The sequence below is a fragment of the Amblyomma americanum genome, chromosome 5, assembly GCF_052857255.1.
Source record: "Amblyomma americanum isolate KBUSLIRL-KWMA chromosome 5, ASM5285725v1, whole genome shotgun sequence".
Classification (NCBI taxonomy): Eukaryota; Metazoa; Arthropoda; class Arachnida; order Ixodida; family Ixodidae; genus Amblyomma; species Amblyomma americanum.
In genome coordinates, this window is record NC_135501.1 from 117,557,663 (window position 1) to 117,570,135 (window position 12,473).

The 12,473-nt window shown below is 44.9% G+C and overlaps 1 long non-coding RNA gene and 2 pseudogenes across 1 annotated transcript in view; 2 read left to right on the top strand and 1 right to left on the bottom strand.

The window, feature by feature from the left end:
• Positions 1-12,473, top strand: part of LOC144132615 (beta-alanine transporter-like) — a 59,895-nt pseudogene that overhangs the window by 21,782 nt on the left and 25,640 nt on the right.
• Positions 1-12,473, bottom strand: part of LOC144132616 (uncharacterized) — a 141,287-nt gene that overhangs the window by 2,031 nt on the left and 126,783 nt on the right. The window contains exon 4 of the long non-coding RNA XR_013314878.1: positions 3,491-3,721. This is a non-coding gene — a long non-coding RNA (uncharacterized LOC144132616). The remainder of the gene's footprint in view (positions 1-3,490; positions 3,722-12,473) is intronic.
• LOC144133642 (uncharacterized) lies at positions 4,163-10,634 on the top strand (annotated as a pseudogene).

Sequence of the window (12,473 nt, forward strand, 5' to 3'; positions counted from 1 at the left end):
GTCTATAGTTCAAGTCTTCAAAAGCACCACCTTTATGAATAGCCGGAACACGCGCAAGCTTTATTTGGTTTGGAAATATCCCTACGTAGCCTCTTCAGTCCTGAGACAACAATTCGTGAACGATTTTTGTAAAACTTGTTTATTGGACACAAATTAGTGCAAAACGAAGCAAAAAAATTGTTGCGCGTTAAAAATACAAACGGAAAGTAGTTAGTTTGCTGGTACCCAAGTGGGTACTCTGGGACTTAGGGCGTATGAAACTCAAGAAAACAGTTTCTGTTTAGAAGGCAAAGAAACACATTGCATTTTCTGCACTTTACTCGCGATTTGCCACTGCAATGCGGATTCCGACACTTCATCTGGAACTTCATCTTAGTATGTTCAGGGAAGTGTCCAGTCTGGTCGTAGCGCACCTCATCTGGGGGTATGGGAATCACCTTGGCTCTCTTTGGTGCAGTCGCTTCTTCACCCTTTTCTGCATTTGGATGAGACCCCCGTGAATCAGACAGGTCTGCTTTTATCAGTACATTAGCTATGTTAATTTTGAAGTTCAGCAAATCTAGCCGATCCTTTTTGGGAACCATAGCATTTTCGCAGTCCCTCATGTACTGCACCCAACTATTGCAGCAAGCCAAGTCTAAGAAATGAGTGAAAACGCGCACAGTCCACTTCTTGCTGCGCACCTGGATTCGGTAGTAAGCCACATAGCGGTCCATCAGGTCGACACCGCCCATGTGTTGATTGTACTTGGCAACAATGTCAGGTTGTGCAACGTCGATTCTCTTCATTTCTTCTTTCAACCACCTTCGACATTTTCCTTCTGGCTCAGTCCCGTAGGCAGATGACAACAAAATGACTGATTTGTTGTCCTTCCATTTGACAACACAAAGCTTGTCGTCACTGCGTACTCTACAGCAGGAATCTCCACGTTTCATAGACCGGTCATTTGGCATTCGTGCTGCCTGGCCATTGGTGCGGTTAGCCATGACTGTGCCCGTGAGAAAAATGTTCTCCTTGAGCAAAACGTCAGCGAGTTTAATTGCTGTAAAGTACCTATCGGTGAAGAGAAATGTAACGTCGTTTCAATTCACGGTGTTAGTCAGTTGCTTCACAACTGCTCCTCCAAGGCCCAGTTCTTTCAAGTCTTCAACTGGAACAGTTCCTTTCCCGACATAAATTGTAAAGTCCAAAACCAAGCCATCAGTCGCTGCCAACACAAAATTCTTCAACCCAACAGGGTTTGGTTTGCTAGGGACACACTGTCGCATTGGACACCTGCCAGTAAACGGGATCATTTGCTCGTCCACGCAGAGCTCTGCAGAACGGGGAAGCTGTAGACATGCTTTTCTGAAGAACTCTATAATTGGCTTCACCAGGAAAAGCCTGTTTTCTGCTTTTTCTTTGTCTGTTACAGACAGTCTATCAGAAAAGTGTAGGTGGCTTCGAAGCTCAAAGAACCTATCACGCTGCATCGCATTCGTGATCACCTCGACACTCAGCAGTCGGGACCAGTACATGCGTACTCTTGGAATCTTCAAGACACCCATTAAAATGTGAATGCCTGCAAAGGTCTGGAGCTCCTTTGCATTTGTCTTTACGGAACGACCTCCCCTTTCTTGAACAGAATAGAGATTAGTCTGAACCGCACATTCATTCCAACAGTCCTCTGGGAAGTACGCAGAAAAATAACTGTAAGGCGATTTTGGTTCCTGTTCACTGATGTCTTCTGCTACTCCATCGAAGTTCGCACTGGTGAACCTGGACAAAATAAACGGGAACAAATTTCGATCAAAATATTTTTCAATTTTATATAAATTAAGGATGCTATCTATGGTGAATTGAATATGCCTGTTCAAAAAGTAATAAAGAAATAAATACTCTTACGTTTTAGTTTTCCACAAGCAATGTGTAGTTGATGGCTGGTCGACTTCGTCATCACTGTCATCAGAGCTGCTGCTGCTTTTGGCGTCGGATTCGTCTGAGCCTTCTGCGGAGTTGTCGATCCACTCCGGATCATCACAGTCTGACAAATCAGCATCACTCTGCTCTAAAAGAGCCTGGATTTCTTCGTCTGTAAGGTACTTGCCTGCAAATTACAATAAAGCGGCTAAGTCCCCAAGTACCCAAATGGGTACCCACATCTTAAAGTAGACGTAGCAACAATGTTTGCTGCGAAACTTGTACTAAACATGTCACAGCAAAACCCCTAGTGTGCGGTCACAGTTTTCACAGCTACAGAGTTTAAAAAGAGCGTTGCAGATCGAAGCAAGAAAACTTTACTTACCACGAGGACGAAAACGTGCGTGCGGGCTGGAGGAAGCCATCTTTGACTGCATATGGGGCAGCCTCATTCAGACACACAGCGCCATCTCTTGAACAGATTGGAAAATGCAAGGTACCCAAACGGGTAAAACGGGTCTGAACGCTAGTATTTCATTTTGGACTGCTTTGCGAGTTTGGTAACAGAGGTACCCATTTGGGTACTCATGGAATGAGGCTACTTGAAGTATGCAGTTGCATATACATGTAAGGACTGGAGTTATCAGTGCGGCTACAGCTTTCACGGGGGAAACTTTCACATCATCGTAGGCTGATGCACAGCTGTCCTCCAGCATCATGACTATGTTGAGGACTTCTTTGGCGCAAGTTGGAGCGAGAAATGCAGCTTGAGGACATTTAACATTCATGTACTGTTCACACGATAATGTACCATGAATATCATTTGAGGCACCAACTTCTACAAAGTGCATGTTGAAAAGGTTTAAAATGTTATCGTCAGTTCAGCCCTGTGTAGGTAATGCACAGCGGTAATGTTGTCTTGTGTAATAGCCTTAACTTGCAGCTTTTCTACAATCTCATTTACTTTGCTTAGCAAGTGCTCATCCTGGGTTTCAGTCAATATATGAAGCTCTAGGGTTAGAAAGTGAGTACGCCACTCCAAATCATCTAGGTCCTGCTTCAGCTGAGTTATATCACTATACCTACATTGTTAGATTTCAGCCCTTCAACTCGGTCCGTTAGTTGTTTTGTAGTTTTTTTCTTGAACAGTCAGGTGGTTCTGAAAGTCGTCAAACTTATCAGAGAGTAACTGCATTTGCGACTCAAGTGCATCAAACTTTTTTGACAGAGGCAAAAGAGCATTAAGCTTCGTTTCAGTCTGCAGTAATCTGAGTATCACGTCGGAATCATACTGTGGTGCTTGTGCCCTTGTAGTTGCCTCGACAAGAGTCACATTTCCATGCTTTCTTTTTGGCTTCGCGCTTAGCATTGAAAGATTCTTCTGTTATTCCCGCACATGCACCACGATGAAAATTAAATTTGCACTCTGAGCATGTTGCAAAGATGATATCAGAGAGTGGAAGACGGCAAGCACAACAACGAGCTATAGTACGCTCAGATCTTTTACAAAAAACCCATCCACTTAGCAGCAGCAGCGACGACATAAAAGGAAAAGAAAATCGCATTGAGTGAGGCATAATTATGCACAAACCTGCACAAAGGCAGAGACAGTTACATGATGCTCGCAGTTACGATCACAACTGCCAAGTGAGGTCCCAGTGGAAGGAATCTTCTCTTATAGCCCACAGTGAACCGTTGATGCTGTGCCGGATTTCCCGGTGACACCGACGACCACGCCTTCCTGGTCCGCTGCTTGAGACTACCGTCTGTCTTCAGGGCACGTTCGATGACCAGTGAGATGTACGGCTGCACAGTGGGTAATCTGCACAAAGGCAGAGACGGCTATGTGATGCTCGCAGTTATCGTCGCTACTTTGCAGTGGTGACGATAACTTGAGCACCTGAAGAACACGATAACCACTGAGCCATCGCGCTGGATTCATCATTTCAGTAAATATGCATGACAAATTCCAAGTGGCTGTCATAAAAAATTGAAACTAATATGCACATTCCGTGCAGCACTCTACCTCTACGCTAAATACCTACTGCAAATACTGACCTCTGTGTACATTCCCTTTACATTAATTGGAATAGAATACTTAGAAAACTTGTGCCACTTATCATCATTGACTCGCTACGAGCTGTTGAGAATGCTGCGCCATAAAACGTACATTCAGTGCTCCTTGCAAAAGGATCCCAACTGGAGAATATTCAAGCATTTATTCTTATACCCGCTATTGAACAAGCGCTTCAAAATACCCTGCATGAAGCCTGGTACGTATGCCGATACTCAGACGGGCACAAGCCATGCAAAACCTACCAGGCAGACTGCGAACCAGTTCACCACGGCTTTGCGCCCACAACTTGAAACACTAAGACGAAACAGCATACTCATGCACCAGCGTGCACTCTTTGGAACAAGCGGGTTACAGCGCTTCTATGCCGTGCTCATTATTTAGAAAAACTCAAACTGCACATAGTGGTCGCAGCAGCGCCATTTCAGAACCAGACGTGAGCTTCAGACAACAAGCTCATTATTGTAAGGATGAAATACCATCTCAAATTCAGTTAATTTTTACTTCAAGTGCAGCCCGGACAGAGCAGTAAAAAGGAGACACTTGCATGCAGGTACCCTAATGGTAACTTCCATTCGCAGATTTGGAGCACTTCGGGAGCAACTTTTTCTGCTCTTTTCGGAGCAACTGTATTCCAAACGCAGATCTGAGGCACGGATCGCGTCTTCCAATCGTAGGCAGGGAGCGGTTGCCGAGCCGAGGTTGCTCCGTGGAGCAGTCGGGACTGCTCCGCCGAAATCGGCGGATCCGACCGGAGGTTTGCGTGACGTTCTTTTTCAGCGGCGATAGCGGCGCCCTACATGCTCTGGCCAGAGCAAGTGTACTCCAATCGCAATTTCAGGTCGCGCGCTCTGCGCCGGATTCAGGCGCTCTGTCACAGAGCGCGCAGACCGCTCCGGGCCTACGATTGGAATTCACAATAAACTAGCGCTGATAGAAAAATCAACGAAAGCAACGAACACGCTCAAAGTAAGAATTATTTCATTTAAACAATTAACGTGTTCATCAAAAGGCGCAGCCATAAAAAAACATCGCGAGCAGAATTGCATTCGTGGCGCAAATAAGCGCCAAGTTACATTGGCGTTTTTGTAATGTAGCAGTCTGAGATGAGAAACGCATACTCTGACTCTCGCACAATTGGTACTGGAGAAATTTGTGCACGCGTAAGCGGGGTTCAAGAACGAGCGTCTCGGAACGAAATGTAAGCCATCTCTTGTCGAGGCGACCTTTACTCAGCTTTCGAAATGAATTGCCCGCAGGCCAGCGGCGGCGGCCAACGGCTCGGATAACAGGGATGGACGAATCCAGGTATCCACCTATATACGTGTGCAACGAAAGGGGAGACGGCATGCAGCTCATAGCTAGGTTCTTCGCGGTGTTTGTACACGCTCGCCATTTGCGCCGGCAACCACTTTTTCTTTCAGCCATCACTGTATTAGCATTCCTCCACCGCCGCTTCACTACAACTTTGACAAACGCCTCGAGCTCTAGTCAATAGCGTTACAAACCATATTTGGTGAAACGTCGCTGCCCACGACGCGCACCGAGTGAGCGGCTACAACAAAAAAGCAATTAATGCACACCTCTCAATGAACAGGACTCCATGGTCCCGACAGGCGATAACACAAAGAATAAAAAAATAAATGTAATCCACCTCAGAACTTGATTGTGCGTTCCCGCAGATGCCAAGTAAATCGTGCTCTCACGGCTCTAACGCATAGTTTCATTTCGGTCTTCACTCACGGGCTAAGCGATATTTCTGGCTGCGCACCTACCTTCTACCTTTCAACACGGGAAAGCCAGTAGAGAGCTCGCGAGGAGGGCTTACCGTCCCGGGTTTCGCACCGTGTGCCTTTCCGCGCGTTAGGAAAGACTAGCGGCGCAGACGTAAGCGCATTATTCGAAAGCATGGCGGCTGCCGCTGCTCACACAAACGTGCTTACAAACGCCGCTTACAAACGTGGATAGGAAGTTTGTCGCTGCGCACATAATCTGCTCTGCACACACAGAACTGCTTAGAGTGGCTAAGGAGACCAAATGAATAAAAATAATCGTGTAGAGTTACCGTAAGTGGACGATTAAGTTCTATACCTTCAAAAAGAAGCGGCGCTTGCCTTGACACGACGGAGGAATGCCCCCCGGCAGACGTGGAGGGTGCAGATACACAGCGGGGTGGAATGTCCGAGCCGTTCGCCGAGAAACTATTCATTTTCAATCTGAAACGACCTTCGGAACTGTGGTCACTGCAGAAGCTTAAGCAGAACAACATTGCCTGCTACCAGACTGCAGAATTTGCAAAGGGCGAAACACCGCCTGTTGTGTTTACCAAAATGGTAGTGTTCTGTATTGGAGAAGGACATGTCAAGTGCAGCATCTTCTTGGCTGGGCAATTTCATAAGGAATGCGATGTGCGGTGTAAAGAACAAGCAGAAGGTGAATTGTCGTACGCAAACAGCCTCACCGTGTGCAGTGGAATTGGCCATACCAAGGAGTTCGAGAAACTAAATATGAACAACATTGGAAGATTATCCGGACATTGCCTGTTCTCATCAGCATGTAACGGATCAGTACCACAACGTATGTTGTTCTGGACTTGAAGGACTGCATACAGCTTATAGAAATTTGTGTACAGTAATGTTTTAACATTGACGACCGGACTAATACATTTTAAATGTCTTTTTTTTTCATTTCAGGTACATCTGCACAGTTACCTAACCGCTGCTTGTCATGCAAAAAGAGCAGAAGCAGTATGAAAGCTCGCTTGCTACGCTGCAAAAAAAAGGCTCGACTCCAGCTTTCAAATGTTGCTGCAAAACGGCTAAAGTATGCCATGCGTACCCTGCAACGGAGGAATAATAAGTTGAACTCACTGCAAGATGCCCTCAAAAAGATGCAAGAAAAAAACATGGCAATCAAAGCAACCCTTTTTGAGGAAAAGGTTACCCTGAATACTCTTTTTCTTTATTTGAAAAGTATTTACTTTTGTAACTCTGTATATCTTTTCCAGCTTAAAGAGCTTCCCAAAAAACAGCAACCCGCTGTGCGTGCATGTTTTGAAGTACCAAGAAGGAAGTCCAACCATGGGTACCGTTACAACAAGGAATGGCTGCTGGAATGTATCCTCCTAAGGATGAAAAGTCCACGACTGTATGAGCACCTGAGGTCTCATAAAATCTTGGTGCTGCCTAGCCGAGTCTGTCTGCAAAGATACATGAAGGTATTTAAATGTGCCTTTTTTTACATGAACAAAAAGTAACTGCTTTTTCTATTTACAGGGCTTCAAAGAATCGTATGGCTTTAGCACCAAGCTTCTTGGGTGTGTAAAAAAAAAAACAAGAGCTTGATGGAATTAGGCGCCATGGGGGCTTGCTCATAGATGAGATGAAACTTTCTGCTCACTTGGACATGACAACCTCAACTCATATAGAAGGCTTTGTTGACCTAGGTCAATTCAGTGACCACAGGGACAAATATGCGAAAGCTGACCATGGGCTTGTCATTATGTTTCAGCCTTTAGTAGGCAGCTGGACCCAAATAATAGGTAAGAATGTTTGTACAAAATATGTTTATTGATTTCAAACTATAATCACGTGCTTATATGATGTGCTTCATTTCTCTATAGGTGTATTTGCTTCAAGTGGAAACGTCAAGTCTCAGATGCTTTCAAAAATTGTGTTAGAGGCAACGGTGCTTTGTGAACAAGCTGGTCTTTTAGTTCACTATGTCTGCACAGACGGCGCAACATAGAATCGCTCTATGTGGCACAACCTTGGTGTGTACGGCAATGGGAAGAATGTAAAGTGCAAAGTAACGCACCCCTGTGATGAAGACAGGTTCCTACACTTTATTTCAGATTTCCCGCACCTTGCAAAATGTGTGCGAAACACATTGCTTAAGCAAGGACTCAACACACATCTTGGCCGAGTAAGCTTCCTACATGCTGGTCTATTTTTTATATATATGCCTTGTTTGATTTGCTTTTTTATCGCAAGTAAAATGCGATTTTATACTTCATTACTTATATTACAGGCCCACCGGGAGCATGTTTCCACCATGTGGAAGCTAGACAATAACAGTATGACACTGAAGGTTGCACCAAAGCTTACTCGCAGTCACATTTATCCAAATGGCTTTGACAAAATGCGAGTAGACTTGGCTTTCCATATTTTTAGTAGAGAAGCCGAACATGCCATTTCCTTTTACAAGGAGGATATAGAAAGGATTTATCCAAATGCAGAGCCAACAAGAGCTTTTGTTGATCTGATGGCGAGGCTTATTGAAGCTATGACATCGAGGTTCCCTGCAGAAGCCATGAGGTAATTTTGGTGTGGGGTTTTTCTCTCACAATGCTGCATGATTTTGTTTTTGGTATTTCAGACCGGGCAATAGGAAAGAGGCCACCCTTGATGAAGCGCTTCGGTTTCTTGATGAATGGGAGGCTCACGCCAAAGGGCTCGGCTTTCTTAGTAAGAGTACTTCTGAGGGGCTGAGGGTGTCTATACATTCTACAAAGCACCTTCTAAAGTACCTTTCAGAAAAGGTCGGCTTCCAGTATATAATGACATCAAGACTGAGCCAAGACCGCTTGGAACAATGCTTCGGCGTTGTCAGGCAAACGAGTGGGGCAAATGATCATCCTACCCCAGCTCAGTTCATTCTGATCATAAGGTATGTAATTTTTACTTGGGTTTTACAGACTGTCAGCATGCTTATATATGTTACAACTGTTCCATGTGCACATCCAGGTGTCTAAGCTTCTACAGTCTGGCAAGGAGCCCTAAGGACGGCAATGTGTCGCCGGATGTCCTCGAGTCATTGCTGTCTGTCGAGGAGGTGCTGGCTGAAAAGGAAAGCCTGGCAGAAGACAGCGTAAAGGCTTTGCCAATTGATGCCATGGAAGTGGCCGCAGACCACCACAGCTATGCTGAGCGGCACAGCGATGGGCGGCTGATCTATTACATTTCAGGCTATGTTGCTAGAAAGCGAGTTCTGACAACCCATTGTGAAGCCTGCAGGGCAGCATGTCTCTGTGATAAAGACAACATTGCAAAAGAACTTCCAGCCGAGGCAACCAACGAGTGGAACCTTGGGGGCCTTTTATATCCCTCAGTGTCGTTTTATAATCTTATCAAGGTCCTTGAAGACAAACTTACATATGCGTTCTGCCGAACGCGCTTGCATGCCGAAGCTGCGGCAGAGATTTTACAGTCTATTAGTGGTGTGCCAAAAATTGGTTGCTCTCACCATTCTGTTGCGCTGACAGCATCAGTAGTACGTTTTTATTGCCTCACAAGGATGCACTTTTTGCTCAAGGGCATAAATCAGGAGGGTAGTGAAGGGAAGCGTAAAACACTGAAACCTTGTGTATTGTAGATTCTTTCTGCAAAAGTTTCCCCCCTCATTTGTAAATAAATGTTTTCATGACCAGATATGTGTTGCTTCATTGTCTACAATCGTCGGAGATTGCTTACGTGAGCGTCAAGCTGGCAAACATGCTACAGGTTCACAATCGGGGACAACTGGTTTGCGCGTTGGGGCCCCTTCAGCCAACGCGACTGCAGTTTCGAGGTCCTACGGCACGCATTACAGCCTGCTCTTCTCGCCGTAGCGGCTGCGTTTCGATGGCAGCGCAACGCAGAGAGTCAGTGCACGTTAAAGAAACCCAAGTGGTTGAAATTATTCTGAAACCTTCCACTACGGCGTCCCTCGCATCCTGGGCAGCGTCTCGAAATGTGCACGCACAAAACGCGCTTCAGTACAGCTATGCAATGCAAACTGGGCTTGTGAAGCAGCATATTCCACGGGAATAATGATGCGAGTTGACGAAACATTATTTTATGGTAAAGATTCATTCTTTGACACTCACAAAAAACGCGCGGTAAGCGAAACAAGCCCATTTTCGCCTCGGTGCTAGAAATTTAGCCTACGCGATGCGCTCATTTCGGCTGCTCACCTTACCGCGCCTCTGCCGTCAGCGCCGCCACACGGCATCGGTGCGCGGCGGGGCCAAGCTTCTCCGGCCGGTTTTCACACCTTCCCAGTCTAGCCACCCTACCGACACACCGGCGCACACGGTCGTTTGCTGCCCGGATGATTTTCCGCCGACTCCGGGCAAAATGGTTAAGAAGTGAAACAAACCAATTTCACGATCATGTCTATATTGGTTGCACTCTTGCCAAGTGTAGCTTGCTCTAGGATCCAAAAACACAAAGGGCCTTTGGTTTAAAGCATAAATTCTCAACTCGCGCTTTAAAACCCTTATAACTTTAGCGAAAAACCAAAACCGAAACCTTACTACTTTGTCCATGTGCGCCGCATCTCCCATCGAATAGTATGTGGCGCCCTTTTCAAATAATTATAATGCTGCATAGCATAACGTCTTTTTGGCGTGTGCTCGTGTTTGGAAAACCGGTATGGACAACAGCGTGTTATCGCCTCCGATGCAGCAGGTGTACGGCGAAGAACGAAAATATACTGGGTTTCTGATTGTTGAGTCGCAGCACTTTTCCACGTGAAGGCAAACTGCAAAGGTATAAATGGCATATCTTAATTCCGCAGAGAACCATGGTCTTTGAGACTCTTCTAATCATGTTTCTGAGAGATGGGCATATCCTTGAATTCTCACCCCCGTTGTTCCCCCTTATTTTACAGGAGGTTTTAAGGAGAAATAAGTGTACCGTCACTGATCAAATGCTTCTTAATTAAGCGTGTTGGACAGTAACGATAGAACGATGTAATGGTATATTCTCGAGCGATTCCTTTAAGGGAGAGCGTGTACATGTTCGTATGATGTAGTACAGTTTGCAGCACCCTTACCTCAGAAGTGGGTGCCTTTCCTCTCTCTACCTGCCAGCATTAAAGATTTTTTAATTATATTCTCAATATGCGTCGCGGTTTAAGGAAAATTAGCTCTTCAAAGCTTCTAAAAACAATATACAGGAAGGTATTGCAATGCCGTTGGACGATATTTTTTTATTCATGAAATAGCAAAGGAAGCGGAGGACTCTGAAAATAGTTGCGGTCACCCGATGCAGTTTGGTTAGTGGAGGTTTAACGTCCCAAGCCAACTCAGGGAATCAGGGACGGCGTAGAGAAGGGCCCCGGAAATTTCGACCGCCTGGGGTTCTTTAACGTGCACTGACATCGCACACCACACAGGCCTCAAGAATTTCGTCTCCATCGAAATTTGACCGCCGCGGCTGGCAACGAACCAGCGTCTTTCGGGTCAGCAGCCGAGCGCCATAGCCACTTAACCACCGCGGCGGCCCGATGGTTTTACTCAGCATGCAGTGCGAAAAGAAATGGATATTTTATGGACTTAGTCGAAAGACAGTGTATGAATTGTTAGATAAAATTAGGATTGTTATAAACAATAGACAATAGGTCTATAGACAATAGTCTATATGCAGTCTAAAGATTGTCTATAGACGATAGAAAATTTAGGCGGTTCGAGATTTTGGTGTATAAATCGTCTATAGGTCGTCTATAGACAAATGGCTGCTAAGCCGGTTATAGACTAGTCTATAGATGGTTTATAGATTGTCTATAGACGAAAGGAATTTATGGCGGTTATAGGCTTTAGTCTATAGATGGTCTAAAGATTGTGGACAAAATGAATAAGGCGGGTATAGACTTTAGTCTATATAAAATCTAATGACCGCCTATAGACAAAGGAAAATTATGTCTACTATAGACTTTGGGCTGTAGATGGTCTATAGACTTTCTATATACAAAAGGAAATGAGGCAGTTATAGACTTCAGTCTATAGACAATCTATTGACCGTCTATAAACAAAGAAAACTTTTGTCTGTTACAGACTAGTCTACAGATATTCTATGGACCATCTATAGAGAGAAGAAAATTAAGGCGGTTATAGGCTTTAGTCTATAGATAGTCTATGGACCACCTATAGACGGAAGGAAATTAAGGCTGTTAATAGACTTTAGTCTATAATCTATTGACTGAATATAGACAAAGGAAAATTGTCTGTTATGGACTTTACTCTATAGATGATCTATAGACAGTCTATGAACAAAAGGAAATAAGGCGGTCATAGACTTTAGTCTATAGATAATCTATTGACCGTCTGTAGACAAAGGAAAATTATGTCTGTTATAGACTTTTTAGTCTATAGGAAGTCTATGGACCATCTATAGACAGAAGGAAATTGATGTGGTTATAGACTTCAGTCTATAGGTAGTCTATGGACTATCTACAGACAAAAGGAAATTAGGGCGGTTATAGACTTTCGTCTATAGATAGTCCATTGAAAAGAATCCAAGTCTAAAGGGCGTCTATAGAGTCTATAAAATGTCTATAGACAATCTATAGACCATTTTCATAAGGGTCTGGACCAATTGCCGCATGCTGGCGAGGAAGAGCAACGTCTGGCGCGCGCCGGATTGATGGCCCCTCTGCTACCATTACGGCGAGGCCGACCACATTAACTGGCAGTGCCCCTGTCGGCGGCCTTGACTTCGAGGTTTTCTTGCTGAGAGCA